Below are 23,504 nucleotides of genomic sequence, written 5' to 3' on the forward strand. Positions count from 1 at the left end.
TCTTGAACTCCTGGCTTTTACCTCAGCTTTATTTGGACCTCACCTCCTGACCCAGACCCTGAACCTGACTCTGATCCCTGGTATCAACCCCAGCCTGGGACTTGGCTACAAACTCCTCTGTTGCTCAGTCTCAGGTCTGACCCTGCTATGACCCTTGGTCCTGACTGCCCTTGTCAGTATCCTGTCAGACAGTTACTAAATATCAGTTGTACCATTTTAAGTCAGAAAAGATGGTGCAGTTGTTAGGCCACTTGGGGGACCTGCATTCAACTCCCTTCCTATGTGATTTTGGTCTGGTCACTTGGAGTAGGAACCATGAAGGGACTTAGGCATTCCAATGCTGAGCATCACAGTTCCTAACTTTTAGGGGCCTAGAAAATTAGAGGAACAACACTGATGTCCACAAAACTGAGTTAGGTGCCCAGGCTCTCTGTACAATGAATGGGGAGAAATGGGCACTTAAGAATACAATCCAGAAAAGCCAGCGTGCTAGGCAGGGAAATGCCTAAGCTAGCTAACGGGAGATACAGATGAGAGGGTGTGTGCTAAGCCCTGCTCCTCTCTTAGAGATAGGCACTTCCCTGCAGCCCAGACATAGACACCTGTCTCTGCTTAGTAATCCACAAATGGGAACCCATCTCCTAGAGTCAGGCAGCTTAAGCACCTAAGCAGTTTCTTGTGGGAATGAGTTAGGTACCTGCCTTGCTCCGCACAAAACAGATAGAGCAGGAGGCAGTCTAATGACTGTGCCTCTGTGGATAAATGCTTAAATAGTCATGGGGAAGGGGAAGAAAGAGAGAGTGAGGCTGACTCTCTAATCCAGTGGTTAGAGCACCCACCTGGGAGGTTGTGACAGAATTAACCTGAGGCTGATTCACCACTCTGTACACTTTGTAAATGTCCCTACATGGGACAAATTGGGGGAGATAAATGATTAGGACTGGATGATTAACCAGTTAAGGAGGAGATTCATCTCATCAACTGGGGACTATTAAATAGGAGACAGGAAGGGTGAGAGGAAGGCTGGAAGGAAGGGCAAAGAAACTCAGGATCTCAGCTAGGTAAAAGTTCTTTCCCCTTGTGCCAAGGGGAATGTTGAGGCTTGGGAAAAAGCTTTATGGTGACGGGATGGGATGCAGCACTAGACAGTGTAAATAAAGTATACTGTGGTGAACTTACATAAGAGTAGGAGTACTTGTGGCACCTTAGAGACTAACAAATTTATTTAGTCTCTAAGGTGCCACAAGTACTCCTGTTCTTTTTGCGGATACAGACTAACATGGCTGCTACTCTGAAACCTTACATAAGAGTGTGTGAAGACTCCTTGCAAAGAGAAATCCAGTATGAGGGACCATGCCCTGTGACAGAGATGGAAGACTCTAGCCCTAATCCCCTTGTTCCAATTACTCTCTTGTTATTTACCCACAGTGGAGCAGTTCCAACAGGAGAGACTGAGGGAGCCTCACATCAGAATATCCCATAATTCAGTGGTTAGATCACTGCTCCTGAGAGGCATTCAAATTCTTCCTCTCTCTCCCATCCACTTTCTCTTCTCCCCCTGGGGCAGAGAGGGGACAATTGAACCTGGGTACCCCACATCCCAGGTAAGTATTCTATCCACTGTGCTAAAAGGTGACCACCACCATCTCCAGCCAGAATTTGAGTAGGATCTGGTCTAGTAGGGTTCTTAGCATGCCTACTAGATTGGGCCCTACACACGGCTTAGGTGGACAAACTCCCATCTTCTCTGGTTTGTGAATGGCTCTAGGATTTAGGCAAAATAGGTGCTCAGAAACCTAGAGTGAGGCACCAGCACACATGCTCAGAGGCAAAAACGTAGGTGCTTAGGGAATTGTTGTAATGGAGCCACTTGTGGGACTTAGGAACCTACACCCAAGATCTCGGTGCCTAGGTCTGCGGTTTAGACATCTAAGTACCTTTTGTAGATTCCATCCTTAACCTTTCTGTCCCCCCCTCCCCCCACCCCATGAAAGGGAATAATAGTGCTTCCTTACCTCACAGGGTGTTGTGAGTATAAACGCATTAAAGATCATGAAGTGCTCAGATGCTACAGCAATGGAAGCTGTGTGAGTACCATAAGTAGATTTTAAAAATTGAGATCTCAATGTATCTTTCTTTGTTTAAAACAACAACAACACTGTTTGGAAATTCTGTACATACTTTCAATGCATAAGGAACAGTATTTCTATAATAACTAGAGCTCAGGAGACCTGAGGCCAGATCCTAAGATGGCGTAAATCAGTTTAGCATGATTGATTTCAACAGACCGATGATTATCCTCTCTTCTTCCCCTCCACCCCAGTTGAGGATCTAATCCCTGATTTTTATTCCCAGCTCTGCCCCTAGCTCCTTGACCCTGAGGACCTTCTGCTTTCCCCCCATCTATAAAATGAGAATAAAGCTTGCCCTTCTTTGCAAAGTGCTTTGAGCTCTATAGATGAAATGCTCTTATTCATAGTCTCTATCATTTAATTATTGTCTATTATTAAATTGCATGTAATTACTGTAGCCAAAATCACAGTTTTCTGGGAGTAACATGAAACAACTTAAATCATTGTTCTGACTGACTTGGGCGTCAAACCAAGTACTATGCTAACAGACATCTAATGCTGTCTATAGCTGGTAGAGTGGCAGACTTCTATTCATTGTGAACATAGTCCCCACTGGGATCAATTTAGTTCTTCATTCACACCACACAAAAGAATGTGTCAATATCACTAGCGATGACGTCAGTGCAGTCAGCTGCAGAGAGCCCTGAAGAGTGCAAGCACTCTAAATTAGAATAGCCACCAATAACATGCTTCCCCAATTAAATCATTTTAATCCAAAACTAGGGAGTCACGTTTATTAAAGCTATGCTAAAAACAGTGTAAAAAGGGCTTAAGACTATTCAGACTTTAGAATAAGCTAGGGAATCCTGAGCATAGGGAAACCTCTAGCACAGAACAGTTATTTTGAATAAATATTCAAATCATATGATATACGTCAGTAATAGTGCATGATTCATTATCTATGGCACATTTTTTTGGCAGGGGGGACAAGTGCTATAAGGAAATGGCACAAACTCAGCTCTCTATTACCCTTGGGCAACACAAGGGAAGTCAGTGTGGTTGCCTGGTGTAACTTGAGGGCCAGATTTGCCCTATTTTTAAAAAACTGGCATTTGGTATACATTTCTCATGAGCATTCTGCATCACCTGCTCAATTGTGTCCTTGAGATTCTTGTTTAAGTGACAAGCTGTCAATCTTCTTAATACAGAAGAAAGGAAGCAATTACTACTGTAGTAGAGAAAGGGTCATAACTAACAACATTTCATCAGTTATTTAGATAAGCTCTTTGTAGCAAGTACTGCATCTTTGTGTCTTGTATAGCACCAAACAGTAACTAGTTTAAATAATTTGACTGAATTTGGTGTTCATTAAGGCGCCTCTCCAGCAATGCACTTAAAATGTGTTTAACTTTAAGCACATGGGTAGTCCCACTGACTTCACTGACACTACCCACTTGCTTTAAGTTAAGTAAGTGCTTTGCTGGACTAGAGCCTAGAGCCAGATTCAGTGCCCACTTTAATCAATGGGAGCCCTTCAATTGACTCCACTGGATCAGTCGCTAACAGTGCTGGATTGACAGCGTTAGAGAGTGAAGTCCTCTATTTAGCTGTAACAAAGTTAAATCATAGACAGCAGCAAAAGCTTCGCCACCTGAAGGGACCAATTTTAAAGAGCAAGACAAAGTCTCCATGTTCACTCAAGTCTGTGCTTCAATGCTGAAACTTCCAGCAAAGGTGCCAACTTGTGCCCACTGAGAGGGATAGCAATCTAGAAAATGTAGCTAAATCCATGTTGGTCTGAATGTGATCAAACAGATAAGTGATTTATTTTATTTTGTTAAGAAAAACAGCCAAAGCCTACTGAAGTCAATAAAAAGACCCCTATTGACTCCATTGGGTTTTGAATCAGGCCTACATTGTCTAAAGGCCTGATCATATGCACACTGAAGTCAATGGGAAAACTCCCATTGCCTTCAAGGGCAGCTGGAACAAGCCACCATAAATGCAAATTAATCTGTATGCTTAGTCTTAAAATGCAATGTGAAAAAAATAAGTAAATTTAGGTTTTTTAATTATTTTTCCTCCAATAAAGTCTAGCAGTTAGTAAGCCACTGGCTTCTACACTCTTCTCAGTGGCACTGAGAATGGTCACTTCCTGCCTTTGGGCTTTCTCCTGAGAAGTGTCAAACACCTGCTGAGTATCTGCCACTCTCAGTGAAGTCAGATACTCAGCACCTCTCAGAGTGGGGACTGAAATCAACAGGAAATGAGGAGGCTCAGCCCCAAACAGGAGCTCTCACAGGCTTGCTGCCAGATTCCCAATGGCTATATTTGAAAATATCCTTTCACGTGTACATAGAGAGGAAGGATGATCCAGAGGTTAGAGCACTGGTCTGTATGTGGGAGATGTGGCTTCAGTTCCCTGCTCAGTCAGACTTCCTGTGTGTGACCTTGGGCAATTCACTTAGGGGCTTCAGTTAATAGCACTGCCCTACTTCATGGGCATGTTGAGGATAAATACATTGAAGATTGTGAGGTGCTTGGTACTATAATGATGCGGGGCCATATAAGTTCCTTAAACAGATAACCGATTTGAGCATGCCGTAATCTGAGAAAAGTGAGCTTTGCTTTAGTGTAACTGGGAAACCGCAGCAAATGCTTTTTGTTCTGGAATGTAACATTTGTTACCAGGGTCAGCTGCTATCTTATGTTTTGGTGTGGTTGATGCTGATAATGACACTGGACTCCAAATTTCATTGGTGCAGAGGGATTGTGCACTGGCTGCATCATCTAGAACTTATCTTGTTGGTTAAAGCAAATGAATTCCCTAGAGGCTTGGATTCAGTTTGACGGTTCCTCAGTGCTCAGGGTAAATTTATCTTTTATCAAACTTCTCTACTCTACTGGAGCCAAAGGTGTATGTATTAAGTGATTTGTTTTTGATGCCCCATCTATTGCAGAGGCAGGTTGCCACATTGTGCAGGAGCAAGGGCCTTTGTGGATGACTATGGAGTCGGTACAGATACTGTGGGTTGTAGTCACCCAAATACTATAATCTGTGCTAGAAATTACTACCATTATAGGTGGTACAAAAAGGTAAGGTGTCATTTAAGAGTTTGTCAGGATCTGGCATGGAATGATTTTTAATGGTGTTTACCATGGGTGTAGGTATATAGCACTGTTAGAACTGGTCACATTCTCAGTCAGACAGGGACTAGTAGCAGCCGGACAATAATAAGGGGTATTGTTCTTGCATGGCATTGACGTTCTCTGTGACTAGAGAGAGGTGTTTATAGAGATGAGAGGAATTTTAATGGAAAAATAGGCTGATGCTATCCAGCATTTCTAAAGAATCAAGGGCTATAATTCTGACAGTTCCCTACAAAACAGATAAGGGAGAGTGAGAGAGAATGGAGCTGACAGTCAAATCAGTGATAACTAATAACCGAAACCGAGAGGAAGTCAGAATTCAACCACAGTCATTCAAAACTGCAGCCCTTTGTGAGATAAATGGACCCTGTTGGAGAGAATCTCCTTTGAGTTCCTAACATCCCTCTAGGCAACGATGAATCCATTCTTCTTAGCTAGTGATTCTGCAATTCTGCCAGCAGCTCATTTTAATAACACCTGGATCTCTACTTCTGAGAATCCCAGAACAGCAGCTACTGCCTTGCAGCTTCCTCACTGTCTATCCTCCTAATGCTCTCAGGAGACTCCGGTTTTTACAGTTGAGGTCCCTTGAAGCTTCAGAAAGAATTAAACTGACATTGCATTTTCAGGTAAAGCAATGGCTGCAGCCCCAGCACAATTTTTCTCCTAAATCTTAGACCTATCGGTTCTTCAGTAAATCAATCTTAAAGCAGAAGAAAGTGAAATGGCTGAAAATCTTCCTGTCTCCAATATTGTTTAAAAATGTACAAATAATATAAAAAATGCCCTAAGTGCTATACTTTCTATGAAGTGCTGTTATCCCCCGATCCTGTTTCAAAAATGCTATGACTAGACATCTCCTGCTGCTTTTGTTCACACAGGAGTGATCCAAATGACTTCTGGGGCCAAAGTTTTGACCCTCAGTTAGATGATACAATTAAGTTAATTTAGACATGTAAGAACACAAATTACCAGAGCCATCAAGCACTTAGTAAATAATCATCAGTGCTAAAAGAGTGACTCTGTTAAGGCATGGCTGAAGTCAGGCCCCTATTTTGCACTTGGGACCAGAAGAGATCCTCTACATGCAAAACAAACACACACAAAAAGCTTCAAAAGCACAATAATAATACTTTACACCTCTATAGCTCCTTTCATATGAGGTTCTCAAAAGCATCATTTGTATTAAAATAGAGCCTTGAGGTCCCCAAAACAGATCAAGGCCACACCGTGCTAGACACTGTACACAAAAAAGTAAAAGATGGTCCCCAGAGCTTGAAGCCTAAAGGCAAGATGCAACAAGGTGGTTTTAAACAGTGATAGCAGGGAGAAGGGAAAGATGGATCGAATAACACTAGTGAGCTTACACCGTGGTATAGACCGGCTAAACACAATGACTTCTGATTCAGATGAAAAGGTTTTTTAGCCTCCACATACTTCCATGTTTTAAATCACTACCTATTTATTTATTTTATCAACCTTAATTAAGTCTCATTACCCCTATGAGAGAGGAAACTAAATACAAAAGGTTATAGGCCAGGTCCTCAGCTGGTGTAAATGACATAGCTCTGAAGTCACTGGAGTTGCATCAATTTACACCAGCTATGGATCTGCATATCTGTCTTCGGGGCTATAATGTGCATACAGTCAAGCTTGCAGTTTTACCACAAGTTGCAGCAAAATATGAACAAAGCCCCAGGGCCTGTGTGGCACATTAGACCTAAATTATGTGCTAGGAACCTGGAATTATGCAGCAGGAACCCTGGGACTATACCCTCCCCATTGGCCAGTCCAGCACAGTCAGTGTAGTATCCCTGTATCATTTATTTTTATATTAAGTTCACTTTATTTTCCATTGTCCCTAAACTTTCAGTGAGCTGTAATCTTTTGTACTGACAGTGAATGCTTGCATCATAGAAGCTGTCATGGGGAGGAGGAGTTTTTGACCAGCTGAATCATGGAAACTTTTAGAAGGTGTGGGAGGTGATTTTGGATTTTGGCACCCAGGCAAATGAGTCTTTTTTGCTTCTGGGGAGGAAACGCATTTGCGCCTTCCCCTTCCTCTCCCCCCCGCCCCCCCCCCCCCCCGTCTCTCTTTTGGGGCCCTATCCAATGGCCATTGAAATCAAAGGGAATCTTTTCACTGAATTCAGTGTACATTGGATCTGGCTCTTGGACAGGGACAGTGGTGATGTTAAAAAATTTGGGGAAAATGGGGCTTGAATTTCTTAATCCCTAACAGAGGTATCCTTCAGTTACAGCTGCCTCCCTCCCATATACCAATATTGGCCACTTCATATAACAATAGAGAATAGTAGCTTGACAATTCTGCTAAAATGAGAATTATGACCATTAACAATGCTGCCCTTTCAATTGTCATCATTAGGCTTAGGAGTTAATGCCCCACTGAAATGAATTCACACTTCTGTCAGAGCTACAGGTATAGGCTGCGTGCGGGCTCATGCATATATTACTACATTGGTTACATTCTCCTCACATTTTGAAGGTTTTCTTTGTAACTATGATGTCAAGACACTTAATATTTTTAAAATGAGAGCTTAGATTCTGGAGTACAGTTCCATAGAAATGCAGTATTGCTTATGTAAGCGGGGTCGGAATGAGCTGAATGGGTTACACTGCTTATAACTGAACCAGTGCAAGCAACAGGCTAGCTAGCAAATGTTGCTATAGGTAGGATAAGCTATTACTTTGTCATGGAGAAGCCAGAGCTAAGGTCAGAAGGGTATTGGGGGAACAAAAGGAAGAGGAACTAGCCAGCTAGCAAGAATTTATCAATCCTAGACCATTGCCACAAAAAGGATTAATCCTAGATTGTAACTGGTCTCCTCCAGCAGAAAGAACAGACCAGACAATGAGCACAGAGGAATGAACAGGCTAGATCTGGAACAAATGAACCAAAAGTCCAGATGGATCAAGAAAAGATCACTGTGAGCTACTAAAATAATACAAGTTCTGTTAGACAAAATCACCAACCCTGGGGACAATACATTTATGCTGGCCTACTGATTGGCTGAAATTCTCTCATCATTCACAAATGCAGGAAAGACCAATTGCATACTTTACAAGCAATTGACATTCATATGTATGTTTGTGTGTACATAGAAGAAGAAAGGAAGAGATGGATTTGCATAGTTTGTGCACTGCATTCACCCACCCATATGTATGTATTTTGCTCTAGAACATAGCAAATAACAAATATCTGAGGCCAAATCCTCATTGAAGTAAATTGGCATAGTTCCTTTGTCTTCAACAGAGCTACCCAGGTTAGCACCAGCTGAGCAGTTACAGCACAGCTGCAGATTAAAAAAAAAAACTTCAGTGCTCGAGAAAGTATTGAAGTAACAGTTGACAAGAGCGGCATAAGAGGGCAGTGGTAGCAGCTACTGTTTGTGCTGCCTGGAAAGATTACCTGAGTTTGAATTTCATATGCAACCTCATTCCTTAGGAATGGGCAACTGCAGTGCTCCTTTGGAACAAAGACAGGATTCATCTATAATGAATATAAACAAGATGTACTGAGTTTACTGGACAAAGACAAAACTCTAGTTTGAATCAAACAGTCGTAATAGGGACTAGCAATTACACTTTAGAAGGAGAGCCCTGCAGTGTTTAATGGCAACACATACCAACTGATTCTGGAACAGCATTGATAGACACTAAAGAGATTTTACACCAAAAATGTTCCATCTAACCTATAAATATAACAAACTGATATTCCAAAGTCTTTTTCCTTCTAATCAAGAACTATTATTCTTTACTTTCACATAATTCATAATCACTACCTGAAAACTTGGTAAATGCAGAGTTCAGATTTCCAAGCCCATCCTCACGCTCTCTCAGAACATGGAAGGTAGCAAATCTCTAAACCTTTGAAAACCAGGAAAAACAAAACTTAAGTAACTATACGTTACAGTTCAGGGCAACTGTTCCTATATGACCTTACCCCTCTATGATCCAGCAAGGGTACCCACTCTACTCTTCCGGCACCCCCACTGTTGCCTTTGTTAGGTGGAGATACTCATCTCTCTCCCTTCTGACTGGGGTATTTCCAACTGCACAGTCCCTTGACTATACTGTGAAATCCTCAGCAAAAGACAGGCTGCTTAAGCAGACTTCTTTTGCCTTCTCGTCAGAGACAGTACATAGTGTAATTGCCACAGGTAGAAGTTACCATACAGTCCTTTCTAACCAAGCACATGTTATTTCTAAGGTAAAAGCAATACAGAGAAAACCCATTTAAAAACAATAAAAGAATGTACAGGCAGGTTGTTAAGCTTACTAGAGATCACCCCAACTGCAACATGGGCTCTGGCAGAGGTAGTCTTTCAACCGCCACCTAGGTTTTCCTATGGTCTCAAGTTCATCATGCCCTCTGCTCCAAACAAGAACACTCATGAGTAAGAGTTGCTCATTTATGCAGTTTGGCTCTTGGAAGAGACCATGAATAAGTAATCAGCCAGACAATGGGTCTCTCTGCTCAAAGTGCACCTTTAAAAGGATGGATTCAAGGTGGGTCATTTGCATTCTTCTCACCCCCAAGTATATCCTAGGAAATTCAGTTCACATGTATTGTCCCCAGAAATCCTTTGTAGTTTCTAATATCTCCCAGAGACTGTATTAGTCATGTCTCCTAGAGAAGTTACATGCAATTCCACAATAACCCATAAACAATTGCATTTTGTACAACGGACCTCAAAAGGTACTAAACTTAATTCAGTCCACATCCTCACAAAACCTTAACTCTGTCCCTCTGGAGCTTGCAATAGGCACTGGACACAAACCAAACTTGACTTGTATCTAAATTCATCCGCTAATCATGGCCTGATTTTCAGTGAGGTTCTGTTCCTGCAAATGCTTATAGAGGTGCTTAATTGTACATGAGTGTTCTGATTGAAGTTGACTACTCACATATGTAATGTTAAGCACATGTATAAGCGTTTGTAGGATCAGGGCCTAAGTTTAGAATCATTCTCTTGCAGTCACCTACACAAATGCTCATCTAATTTGTATGCACACTACCAGATGTGTACACTCAGGTCCCTGAGGTACACAAGGATTAGTTCTGTTTAATAATAACATTGACCAATTTGGTGGGGGACCGTTGAGAGATGTGGTGTACAAACATATAGAAAATGATAGTCCCTGCCTCAAACAGTTAGCCAGAGAGGCATATACAAAAACAGATTTGAGTCTATAGTGAATATGCAAAATAGGTGTGGAGTATTTTACTGAAGACCAGGCCTATAAGAGACAGGAGATTTTGTTGTGCTAAAAAGTGTCAAGCTTACTGATACCTTTAAAAAAAAAAAAAAAGTTAGGTAAAAGTGTCATCATTATTTCTAACAAATATGAGCTTTATAATATGAAGAGTTCTTCTTTTTCACAGAAATTACTTTGGTGTGATGGCACCAACTGCCATTGTGGCCACGTCTAAAATAAGAATGGAGACTCTCATGTTGAGAGGAACAGATGAATAGTATTGAGAGACTGCTATCAGAAGTTAAGAATGAGCATAATTTCCTGAGACAGCAGCTGCAAGTAGTAATGTCAACTAATCCAACAAACATTTCCTATTTAAAAGGAAAACTCTGCAACTAGACACATGCGCTTGCATGCTTAAGAGATTTAGACAAGTTACTTGAGCTGTTCATTTATATACTTAGTTACACATGCTGTTCTATTTGGATCTCTACCTTGAAAATATTCCGAGAAACAAGGTGGGTCAGAAAATATCTCTTATTGGACCAACTTGTGTTGGTGAAAGAGACAAACAGAAGTTGGTCCAATAAGATACTGCCTCACCCACCTTATCTCTCTAATATTGTGGGACCAACATGATTACAACACCACTCTGAAAATAACCTGTAAGTATATGAGAAAAATTAGGATGCAAATTAAAATATTCCTTTCACAGTGCAGAAATAAGGATTAATGTTCAATTACAGATCAGATAAATTCAACATTAATCCTTATTTCTGTGCTGTGAATTTTCTGTCAAGTCACAGAAATTGGAACAAAACATGTATTAACATTCTCAGCATCTTGCAGAACTGAACTATAGTCATGCCTTACACACACTGTTCTATTTCCTGTTTTTTCATATTATTTCAAAACAAAAATTTGGAAATCATTGAGACTAATATAGGTTGCTTGGAAGTAGGGTGGATTGAAGAATGGATATTTTGGTTCATTGTCAACTTTAAAAAGTTTAAAAATTGAGCTCAGATCAAAAACAATGTTTTAGTGAAACAAAACATTGAAAAACAAAAGTGGCTCAAACAAAAATTCTATTTTGATTAAACTGAAATATTTTGTTTAAATTTCAACCATTTTATGCATTTTTCTAAACAAGAGGAAATTTTGAAATGCAGTCATTTCAAACAAAAAAATCAAATCATTTCAAAAATCTTTTGAAAGAAAATGTCAAAAGATTTTAATTTTTCAGAATTCTTGTGGTTTGTTTTTGAAACTAACAGTTTAGGGAAATGGACACAAATGTGCATAATATTTCAGTGTTTGCTGAATTGGCATTTTTTCTGATTTTTTTTTTCACCTGCTGTACTTGAATTTGCTTTTCTGTATGAGTGTGTTTGACTTAGTTTCCCTTTAACCTCACCTCTAATTCAAATAGGGCAAATTCAAATGGCACTTTCTATGGCTCAATAAATGAGCACATCCAACAAATGTTTGATCTGTATCATTTATCTGCTGTAGGTAAGTTAACATTATGAGCAAACACGTGCCTGACTGTAACATGCCAGCTAGTGGTTTACAGACAAACCGTTTTTTAATATGGAATGGTAACAGACACTTATTTATGAGAATTATATGAATAGTGCAATCAGAGTAATACAATTTTGGTGCAAAATTACAGTGCCTTTATATCTGCTACAACATACTCCTGAAGTTTAAAAAGTAAACAAGCTGCACCTCTGTGAGATGAGAAATCCCCCATCTGGTTGCTTGGAGCTTTGTATCTAAGCTCATTTGTTTTTCTGTTTAAGCGCCAATACTACAAGTATTTATTCCTGTGATTATCTGTATGTATCAAAGTTGTCTCTGACTCCAGTGGCACTACTCAAGTATGTAAAGTTACATGTTCAACTGTTTGCAGGATTGGGGTCTTATACAAATCAGATACACATGCAGCGGTCAGTCTAACAGAGTCAGCAGTCACTAAGTACGATTGGAATTTCTTACATAAATTCTGGTTTTTGACTTCTGATTGCCTCACAATTAATGTATTTATCTCACAACAGATAGGAAGTGCTATTATCCCCATATACCAATGTGGAACTGAGGCATAGAAAGGCTAAGTAACTTGCTCAAGGTCCCACAGGAAGTCTGTCAAAGCAGGGAGCTGACTGGGTTGCCGAAGTCCGAGGCTAGTGCTGTAACTAATGGACCACCTTCCTCTTAACTTAAGTATGTGAGTGAGTATTCACATGCTTAAAGTAAAGCATGTGTTTACATGCTTTGCTGGATCAGGTCAGAGGGCTGAGCATCTCTCACTTCTGTGAGAAACCGAGACAAATTCTGATCTCAGTTTAACAGGAAGAACATAAAGATAGAGTATCTAATTAGGCACAACAAATGATTATATTAATAGAATATAGATGATAGTTGAGATGAGCAGCACCTTATTCCACAAAAAGTCAATGGAGATTCTTATGGAACAAGGCATTATTCAAGGTGAGTAAAGGAACACGAATCTTGACCTATGCTAGCATATGATCCACATTCATCTAGCCTTCCCCTAAATCTGAGTATCTTCCTGAGTAAATCAATGGGAAGGTAAGTGTTGCCTAGGATAATATGAAATAAACAATGATACAAAGGCTTGCAAAGAATACCTGACTGTTCACTCAGAAGTACTATACATTGCCTCATGATTTTAATGGAATTAAGCTCAGCTATACAGTACATGTATTGATTCTTATAATCTCCATTCAATACACAAGAATACCACAAAAGACTCTACCCTTGTAGTCCAGTAGGAACTTTGTTGTTATGCTGAATATAGAATCTATTTTGGTATATTTTATATAAAATTCAAAAATTCATCTGACTCCTCTTTTCAGAGGGCAAAGGGACTGCACGAGTGCCGCCTGATCCCCAGATAAGAGGCATTATTCAGGAGACCTGTCCTTGACAACATTCACTTCCAGCAAAAGCAAAGTGTTTCAAGCACATACTCTAACTTACAGCCCAGAGTAACTCATGGCTTTATCATCAAAACCTCTTCACTGGTCCCAGGTATTTCTCTTGAAGAAGCAGGTGTATTATTTACACAAGTGGGTTGACTGTCTGGCTTGCGTGGCTTGAGGTTTCTGTTCATGCAACTGAGAAGTGAGATCTAATGAGAGCTACGAGAAATGTTTTGGTTGTGTTTTTTGTTTTGTTTTTAAGGGGGGGAGGGAAAGGTCAGGCTTTGTCGTGGTGTATGTACAAAAAGCTAATGTTGAGAGAAATCCACTCCTGACCCAGGATAGAGGCAGGGCCTTGCTGAGTTTCCTCCCTAACAAAAATAAATAAATAAAGGAACAGATGACCAGGTGGCTAAATTTAATCCCTAACCCCAGCCTTCGTAATCTTTCTCTTCCTTGAGTTCTCCAACTGTCCTATTCTATTTTATTGCCAAGGAGACTAGGTTGCAGGCTGCCACTAGTTTATTTTACTACATTATTCTGATGAAGTACAAAGGTAGAAGGGCACTTTCTGACTGGTTCAGAAAAAACACATGTAGTAAGGCAATGGACCTTATGGCTCTTTTTAGCAAAGTCCACTCCATTGCATACTGTTCTTCCAAGAGTAAAATATATAATGAAGTTTAAAAAAATGGACTGGTTGTCTGGATCCTCAACTGGTGTCAGTCAGGCCAACTTAATTGGAGTCAGAGCTATTCTGGTGTACATAGCTGAAGTTCTGACTCAGTGATTGTATCTGGCCACAGATCAGAGGCACCAACTTCTTAAGTTCCCAACGGGTGCTTGACTCCCCCAGGCCCTGCCCCCAATCCACCTCTTTCTCCAAACCTCTGTCCCACCCTGCCCCCGCCGCTTCCTGGGTATCTTTTAAAAAAGAGGGAGCAAGGGAATCTTGTTAAAATATATTTCAATTGTTTTCCAGTATCCTAGAATATCAGGGTTGGAAGGGACCTCAGGAGGTCATCTAGTCCAACCCCCTGCTCAAAGCAGGACTAATCCCCAGACAAATTTTTGTCCCAGATCCCTAAATGGTCCCCTCAAGGATTGAGCTCTCAATGCTGGGTTTAGAAAGCCAATGCTCAAACCACTGAGCTATCCCTCCCCCCAATTGGTTGGTCTGATAGGCAGTGGGATCAGCACCCCAGATTGTTACTTTTTTGTAGATGTCACAAGAAAAACGAGTTCTAAGGAGGACAGTGAGGTAGCTTTGTGAATGGTTTTTATCCTAACCCAACATTAATTATTCAGGTAATAACCAAAGGGATGTCTCAATGCCCCAGGTTTTTTATTGCAGTGTAGTCTCAAAGCATGGGTCAGCTGACTCAGGCTTGTGGGGCTAGGGCTGGAGACCCAACCCCCTCCTGGAATCACAGACTCCTGCTAGATCACAGAGCCCAGGATCCACCCCAACCGAAAATCTCATTACTGCAATGTTATAATCCCACAGCCTAGGCCAGCTGCACTCATGTCACAGGTCTTTTATTGTACCCCAAGAGGCAGCATGGCCTAGCAGAGCAATGGACTGGGACTCAGGAGACCTGCGTTATGTTCCCGGTTTAGCTAATGGCCTACTGGGTACCTTGGGCAAGTCGCTTAATCTCTCTACCTCAGTTTCCCCATAGGTAAAATAAGGCTAATGAGACTTTGTAAAATATTTGAGATCTATTGATGAAAACCACTATCTAAGAGCTAGGTATTGTTACTATTATTAATAATAAATAATGTCTATGTATAAGTATAGATTACTTTGCCGCAATGTGTGTGTGTGATAGATAGATATATAAAAAAATATGGAAGCGTCTTATGTTAGCAAGACAGAAGATATTAAGATATTGCATAAACAAAAAAGGAAAAGATTACAGAAATATTAATATATGCATTTATATAACACCTTCCATGCCAGAATCCCAAAGAAATGTACAAATACCAATTACCTTACACTAGAGGGAATTGGTAAAGAAATTATTTTATAGATGAATAAGGCAAAACAGAAAAAAATAATCTAATTTGCCCAATATCATAGAATCACTGGCAGAGACAAGAAGGGAATCCAGGAGTCTTGGCTCTTCATCCTAGTTTCAAAATTAATTCACTTCAGTGCTTTTGAATAAGTTAAAACTTTTCTTTGTCAGTTTGTCCATTTATAAAATAGAAGACCTAAAGACCATACAGTACATCTCAATGTAGATAAAAGTGACAATTTATCCCTAAATGTTTGCTTATTACTCACATCTATCCAATGTCTATGAAGGAACTGTTCTCAATATGTCATCTCTTGGCATGGAAAATTGACTCTCTACAGGGTTTGATTCTGATTCTTAAGAATCAGTTTTAAAAACTGAGCCTGCTTCTCAGCTAAAGTCAATGTAGTTACAACGATGTAAGTCAGAAGAGTCAGGGCCTGTGAGCATTCTGCAGCAGATGTGTAGTGGTGACGGTTGACGAGCTGGATGGGAAATGTGATTGGGGGGGGGGTTGTTTTTACTGCAAAAAAACTGACAAATTCTAGTTTTTGATGAAAACCCAAAATGTTTCCAACACACAGAAGTGTTTTGTCAAAAAGCCATTTTCCATCAAAAAAATATTTTTCGCAATTAAAATTTTTTTTCCCCACCAGTTCTAGATGATTTTGATGATGCGCTGTTTGCCTAACAATGTCCTGCTTCTCAGCTCAGGAAGTGGGTGTCCACAGGTTGCTACAAAACCTAAATCTTCTGCCTTGACAGCACACTTACCAGCCTATTTGATTTCCCCTTTTTGATAGGTATATGTTTCATGTCAATCAATCCGTTGATACAGTAGAGCAGGCAGCATGATTGTGTTACCTTTATAACATAATTTACTAGCTGATTAAAAGCTTTGAAGGAAAACAGTGCCCTCTAACTACAAGAAGGGAAACATTTAAAAATTGAGAAAAGAGGAGGAAAGCTTTTAAAGATTTTTTTTTCCCCCGTGTACACAATTTTAATGAATAGCTCAAAGCAACAATCCAGGTCATTCTGATGGTTATGTATTTCCCAGTGGGAAACCTCTGATCAAGGATTTCCCCTTCAGATTGGACTAGAAGCAATGGGCTTAAATTGCAGCAAGGGCAGTGTAGGTTGGACATTAGGAAAAACTTCCTAACTCTGTCAGGGTAGTTAAGCACTGGAATAAATTGCCCAGGGAGCTTGTAGAATAATAATAATAGTTGACCCTTCAGCTGTGGCCCTACTTATTAATTATCCCCTATTTATGTCCCAATTAACCCATCTTGGTGGAGATTTGAGTGACAGCATATGGAATCAACAGGTGACTCAGAATCCCTGTCACAACCCAGAATGTGTGTTGTGGGCTTTTTTTTTTTTTGAACAGTATTTCATTGTTGAGTCATATTTAGTTTGTGATTCACTATAACCCCCAGATCCTCTTCTGCAGTACTCCTTCCTAGGCAGTCAATTCCCATTTTGTATTTGTTCCATTGATTATTTCTTCCTAAGTTCAGTACTTTTCATTTGTCATTGTTGAATTTTATCCTATTTGTTTCAGACTATTTTCCAATTTGTCAAGACCATTTTCAATTCTAATCCTGTGCTGCAAAGTGCTTGCAACCCCTCCCAGCTTCGTATAACTGCAAACTGTATAAATGTACTTTCTATGCCATTATCCAAATAATTTATGATATGTAACAGAACCAGACCCAGAACAGATTCCTGCATGACCTTTCTCGATATTGCCTTCCGGTTTGACTGTGAACCACTGATAACTATTCTCTGAATATGGTTTTCCAACCAGTTGCGCGCACACCTTATAGTAGGTTCATCTAGGCTGTATTTACCTAGTTTGTTTATGAGAAGGTTATGTGAGACAGTATCAAAAGTGTTACTAAAATCAAGATATACCACGTCTACTTCTGTCCCCCATCCACAAGATTGTTACCCTGTCAAAGAAAGACATTAGGTTGGTTTGACATGATTTGTTTTTGACAAATCCATGTTGACCATTAGTTATCACCTTCTTATCTTCTAGGTGCTTACAAAGTGATTTTGGTTTTGCTTTCAGCAAAAGCATTGTGCTTTGAGGAGATTTCCAGTTCTTAATTGTGTGTTGTTTTGAGTGAATTCTGTGCTTTCTCCAACTCTCCTATATATAGTGTGTGGTGCATGTAGCTACAAAACTGTGAGGTCTTAGTTTTCCGGTTACTGTACACTTACATTTGATGGCTGTGTTTGCAGATGCAGCGGCCTGTTTGATCTTAGAGTGGCAACAGCCTGTAACAAAAGAGACATACACGGAGCTCTTCTTGGAAACCTAGCTTGTGTCCCTTCCTCTTGCTCTTTTCCTTACTCAAAAATTAATAGTTGAGATCAAACAGACAAGGGATTTAGCCAATACAAACAACCCGCATTCATTTCAATGGGAGTTTCGTGGCTAACCTTCCGAGGCATCTTTGAAAATGTCACTATAATCTTTCAGACAGAATATATATGGTAGCTTTTTGTGTATAGATAAACATAAATCTGTGTAGGTTCTGGACTGATCCAATCAAACCACAGAAGCACAGGGCTAGTGCTGCCAGAATGTACCAAGCTGTGCAGAAAACAGGTTTTCCAGCCCACAAAAAAATCCAAGATTTCTTTTGCCTCATTGGTATGCATATGAGAACATAAGAACGGCCATACTGGGTCAGATCAAAGGTCCATCTAGCCCAGTATCCTGTCTTCCAACAGTGGCCAATGCCAGGTGCTTCAGAGGAAATTAACTGAACAGATAATCATCAAGTGATCCATCCCCTGTCACCCATTCCCAGCTTTTAGCAATCAGAGGCTAGGGACACCATCCCTGCCCATTCTTGCTAATAGCCATTGTTGGACCTATCCTCCATGAACTTTTCTAGTATTTTTAACCCTGTTATAGTCTTCACCTTCACAATATCCTCTGGCAAGGAGCTACACAGGTTTACTGTGCATTATATGAAGAGTGTTTGAAATTGTTTGTGTATAACTAGAGAGTGAGAGGGACCCACCCCAGAATAGCCAGTAGGATTATGCACCATGTAAATCCACAAACAGTCTTAAAAGGGACAGAAGTGGTGCATGGTGCATAGGCTTTGTGTAGGCACTCTGAATAAAGCCAGGATGGTCATATTTTCTCATAAGGGTGTAACATGAATATTCGGTCTTTGCTCTTTACATTATATTAAGAATGAGGAAAACACATAGCCAGAGTTGGATTCCAAATGACCATATTTACTAACTATATACAAATATAAAAGGTTTAGCTATGTATATACACTGTTAGGATTAGGGTTGACCAGGAAACATGAATTCAATTTTGAGAGAGTGAGGGCCTGCAATCCACCCTCAAACAGTCAAATACTCAGCCAAGTAGTTAGCGTACTCATCTAGCACAGGGGAGACCCGGGTTCAAGGTCCTGTTTTGCCTGATTCAGAGCAGCGACTTCAACCTGGGTCTTCCGAAGGCCAGATGAATGCCCTAACCTCTGAAGTGGGGGCATCTCTCTAGTGAGAAAATACTTCTCAATGAAAGCTTAGTCAAAACTGGTAAGCTTCTGCACAAAGTTCTGGTTTCAAAGAATCAGCATTTTCTGACCCCCAAAAAAGAGTTTTGTGTTGAAAAATTCCTGACCAGCTCTTGATAGAGTCTGGTTGCTTCTTCAATAATAGACAGGGGGGCCTACGAGAGAGCTCCCAACAATTTCAAGGGATACTACCTAACTTCTGTACAGTACAGTAAGCATTCACCAAAGTGTACTCATGCAGCCTACTGAAATACAGAACCAAACAGATAAATGAAACACCAGGGTCCCAGTCTTGTGAGAGGCTGCCTGAAATGCACGGAGGCCCCTCCGTTTTCTCTGAACTCTTGGGAACCACACAGTGCCTTGCAGTACCGGGCCGTCAGACTGCGTCAGGCAACAATGAATCATGCGAACAAAGACTTAGAAAGTAGAGTACATGAAAGTACAGCAGCAAACTGAATACAGAACAGTATCTTGTTCGGGCTAAATGGAATAAATAAAACAATTATATTTACCCATAATATTTGTTTTGTTGCTAAAAATGGATTTGGCTACAGAGCATGTATTTTTTTTTCTTTCACTGTAAAGTATAAAATGAAACCATATGTTCCACAGGTTTTAGATTCTCATTTTCTTTCTGACAACCATGTTCCCAAATTTCAGACAGCAGGGCTCAAAAAAGTGATGCCACAGATTCATGTTCCACATAATTGATTCAGTGCACCTCAGCCACAAGTGCAATTGCAACTAGAACATCCATTCATTTTCTTGAGCTGTGTCAGTAATTGCTCACTATTGTGACAACTCTGTCAGTCTTGTTTTAGCGTATTATTTGTTATTACAATACTGTATGTATTGTTAATTATAGTAAATCTCAAACCAGAAATTACAGTAAAATCAAACTTTTCCTGCAATAACATGTGAGCTGTGGCCCCTGCTGAATTACAGAATCAGAATGTATAAAACCAATAGTCCAATGAGAGGAAAGACAGGCCTGGAATTCACTTCAGCAATAGAAAGAAACGAAAACATTAGTTGACGGGCTATTTCAGCCAGATTTATGGCTCCCCTGTGTTACTGGAGAAGCACAAAGTACTGGCATACATGGGTAAATCTGGGAGAATTCCCCTAGCACAAAAGCAGTGCAAGATCAACTTAAGCCATTCTAGTAAGGATACCTGCCTCTTACATAGCACTTCTCATCATAGATCTCATTGTGCTTTACAAAGGCAGTCAGTATCATTATCCCCATGTTACAGATGAGAAAACTGAGGCACAGGAAGGTGAACTGATTTGATCACCAACAATAAAGCTAGAACTAGATCCCGGTTTCAGTCCCATGCTCTAGACTAGTGTTTCTCAACTACCGGTCTGTGGACCAGCGCCAGTTCCTGAGATCTCCCTGACACAGTTTAGGAAGGCAGCAAGCCAGTCCTTGGAATCAAAAAGGTTGAGAAACACTGCTCTAGACCATGCTGCCTTCCTTGCAAATGCTTGTATATGGCTATGCTAGGGGTGGGGCTGCGGCCAGGAGTAGAATAATTGGGGTTGGGAAGGGGTGTGCCCTAACTCAGAATACTACAGAGATTCTGGGCTGCTGCACAACTAACAGGCAATCCTGCAGAGGTTGCCATAAAGTAAAACACTATCAAGGGCTACTCTAAATTATACCAAGGGATGTTTTGCCTCTGAAGTAACCCAGACTCTGGGACAGGAGTTGCAAAAATGTCATGGGGCCACCTTTCCTTGCCCTGCCCCTGGACTGCCCCTTCTGTGCTGCACCTATCAGGAGGCACAGCACAAGAGTTGAGCCTTGCACTGCATTGCTTAGTTATTTGATGGCTTTCATACTAGTTTTTACAAAGATGCTGTTTGCAAATATGCCACAGCAGTAAAGCTGGATACCAGGAGCCATGTTCTAGCCAACACATTTTCAGTGCAAAAGACCATCATGAGGAAGACAGTTAACCACAGGCTCTGAGGTGAGGTTTCTTCACCATGTTTAAAATGGTGAAAATCTCTTTCCCTCTCCCCCGCCAACCCCTTTCTCTCTCATATCACAGTGACAAATATTGATGTAAATTGTAGGAATATCAATAAATCGTCTATCAACCTGCAGCTGAAATGCAGCCAGACAAAAATTGTTTTTTGAATCTACTAGGCACTAGCCATAATGATGCAGGGAGGAAGATGCGGGGGATAAAGGTGTTGAAAATGCAGAGAGGGAAATGGGAATCAGATACCCATGTACGACCCTGACTTGCCAGTTTTTATTTTTTCCCTAAAATTTCTCAGGAATTTATCAGTGTTTATTTCAAAAATTAAACAAAACGGGTGAAAAATCAGTGCAAAAAGTAACTTCACTTTTTTAGTCAATGTCAGGGTTAATATTGGGGGATGAGAAGACAGACAAAAAGCAACAAACAGAGAAAAGAAAGAGTTTATTGTTTGTGAAACCATTGTCTCTAATCCCCATTACAAAAATAAAGCTTCTTTTTAAAAATCAAAAGCAGTTTACTGCTGTGCCTTGCACACTTATGCTTGACATAAGGGGTGTCAGTGTGAATTCCAAAAGTCTGCAGTAGCAAAGACTCAGCAATTTTTTTCAAAGTTCTTTTCTAAGGCTCGTTCTCCTGCAGTCTCACCCCAGCTACTCACGGGCTCTCAGGGGAATGGGATGAGGGGGTGCCTGATGGGGAAAGAAGGTGCCTGATACAATGGCAGGGGACATGAGGTTGGAGAGAGAGAGGGCCAGGAGGAAGTGGATGGTAGGAAGGGGGTGCCTGGCCCTCAAAAGGGGAGGAGAAGGGGGTGCCTGGATGGGGGGGCATAAATGCTCTAGAGCTACACTGAATGGTGGGGTCAGTAGGGGACCAGTACACATGGTGTATGGCCTTGCCCTCCCTGTGGCCTGTCACTGCAGCGGTTTGTGATCTCAGCAGGTTCCCATCCCATCTCACTCTCCCTCTGCACAGCTGCAGCAGCCACCAGGAGGCAGTTATGCTTCCCTGTTCAGGGGAGGTGTGCCATCCACTGGAGAGGCTGCAAGGGGGGAAGCTGGGGCTGGGGAGTTTGAGCATGTACAAAATCCAGGTAGACATCCGAAAATTCTGAATACTGGATTTTTCAATACCCAGGTATTTTTCAGAGGTTTTGGGGAAAAGCCAAAAATGAAAGGCCCTATATGTATGTTCCAATGGTGCCTCTGGGGAGATGTTTTCTATGAAGATTTAATCAAAGGCCTCGGCATCATTTTGGGCATTGCTACAGCCAGCAATCCACATTTGTTTTTAATACGATCTGATCTTAATTCACTTTTAAACACTCATGTATCCCAGGCCACAGATGCCGGATGAGAGCAAGTGTAATCACTAAAAAAGTAACTACAATGCAACCTGCTCTGTGGACTTATAATAAAACTGCCTTTTATGGCCAAATCCAGGGACAGTTCAATGAGGAAGGAGTTGTTCTCTCACCACAAAGCTTGGAAGATCGCTGAGAAGAGGAGGAGAGGCTATTTCCCAAGGAGACAAAGAAGAGGATCAGCAGGCCCTGCTCCCCTAGCTCACCTCTTCCCATTCATACTCCTGCTCACTGTCCTATGAGCTGTGCACTGAATGGGGAGCATACATTGTACACCAATTTGGGGCAGCAGGACCACATTGGCTATCTACCAATACTGCAGACTGAGACTGACCATAGGAATTGCCATACTGGTTCAGACCCATGGTGTACCTAGTACAATATCCTGCTGATAATGATGACCAGCACCAGGTGTTCCAGGATAACACCCTCCAATAGATAGTAGTGGGAAAATCTGCCCCCCCATCCCCGGGATTGGCTTAAACACTGAAGTATGAAGTTTCTCTCCCTTACAAAACTTTTTTTAACATTAACAACTCTGACTATTCTTGTTAGCCGTGTAAAAGTCCAATCTCTCTTTGACTTTTGCTAAATGCTTGTCCTCAATGACACCCTGTGGCAATGTGTTGCAGTGTCTGATTACAAGGTGTCTGAAAAACCATTTCCTTCTCTCACTTTTGAATGAGCTCCCCTTCAATTTTGCTGACTTTATCCCTTGCTCTTGTGTTCTGAGACAGGGAGAACAGAAGTTCCTGATCTACGTTTTCTAGACCATTCATTTTTTTATGTACTTTTACTTTGTCCTCACTTATTCATTTCCTTTTTAAGGGAATCAAGCACAATCTTTTCAATCTCTCTCACTCGTGTGAGTGTTTGTCCATGTCCATACTTATTCTTGTTGCCCTTTCCTGAACTCTTTCTGCTTTAGAAATATCCTTTTTGAGATAAGGCTACCAATACTGTACACAGTATTCTAGATGAGACAGTACTATTGATGTATATAATAGTATTATACTATTTTCTTTATTATTCTCCACCTCGTTCCTTATGTATCCCACCATTTTGTTTGCTTTTTTGACCACAGCTGCACATTAGCAGGACCCATTCATTGAGCTGTCCACAATGACATCCAGGTCCTTTTCCTGAGATACTATTAATTTAGATCCCTGA

The sequence above is a fragment of the Emys orbicularis genome, chromosome 3, assembly GCF_028017835.1.
Source record: "Emys orbicularis isolate rEmyOrb1 chromosome 3, rEmyOrb1.hap1, whole genome shotgun sequence".
Classification (NCBI taxonomy): Eukaryota; Metazoa; Chordata; order Testudines; family Emydidae; genus Emys; species Emys orbicularis.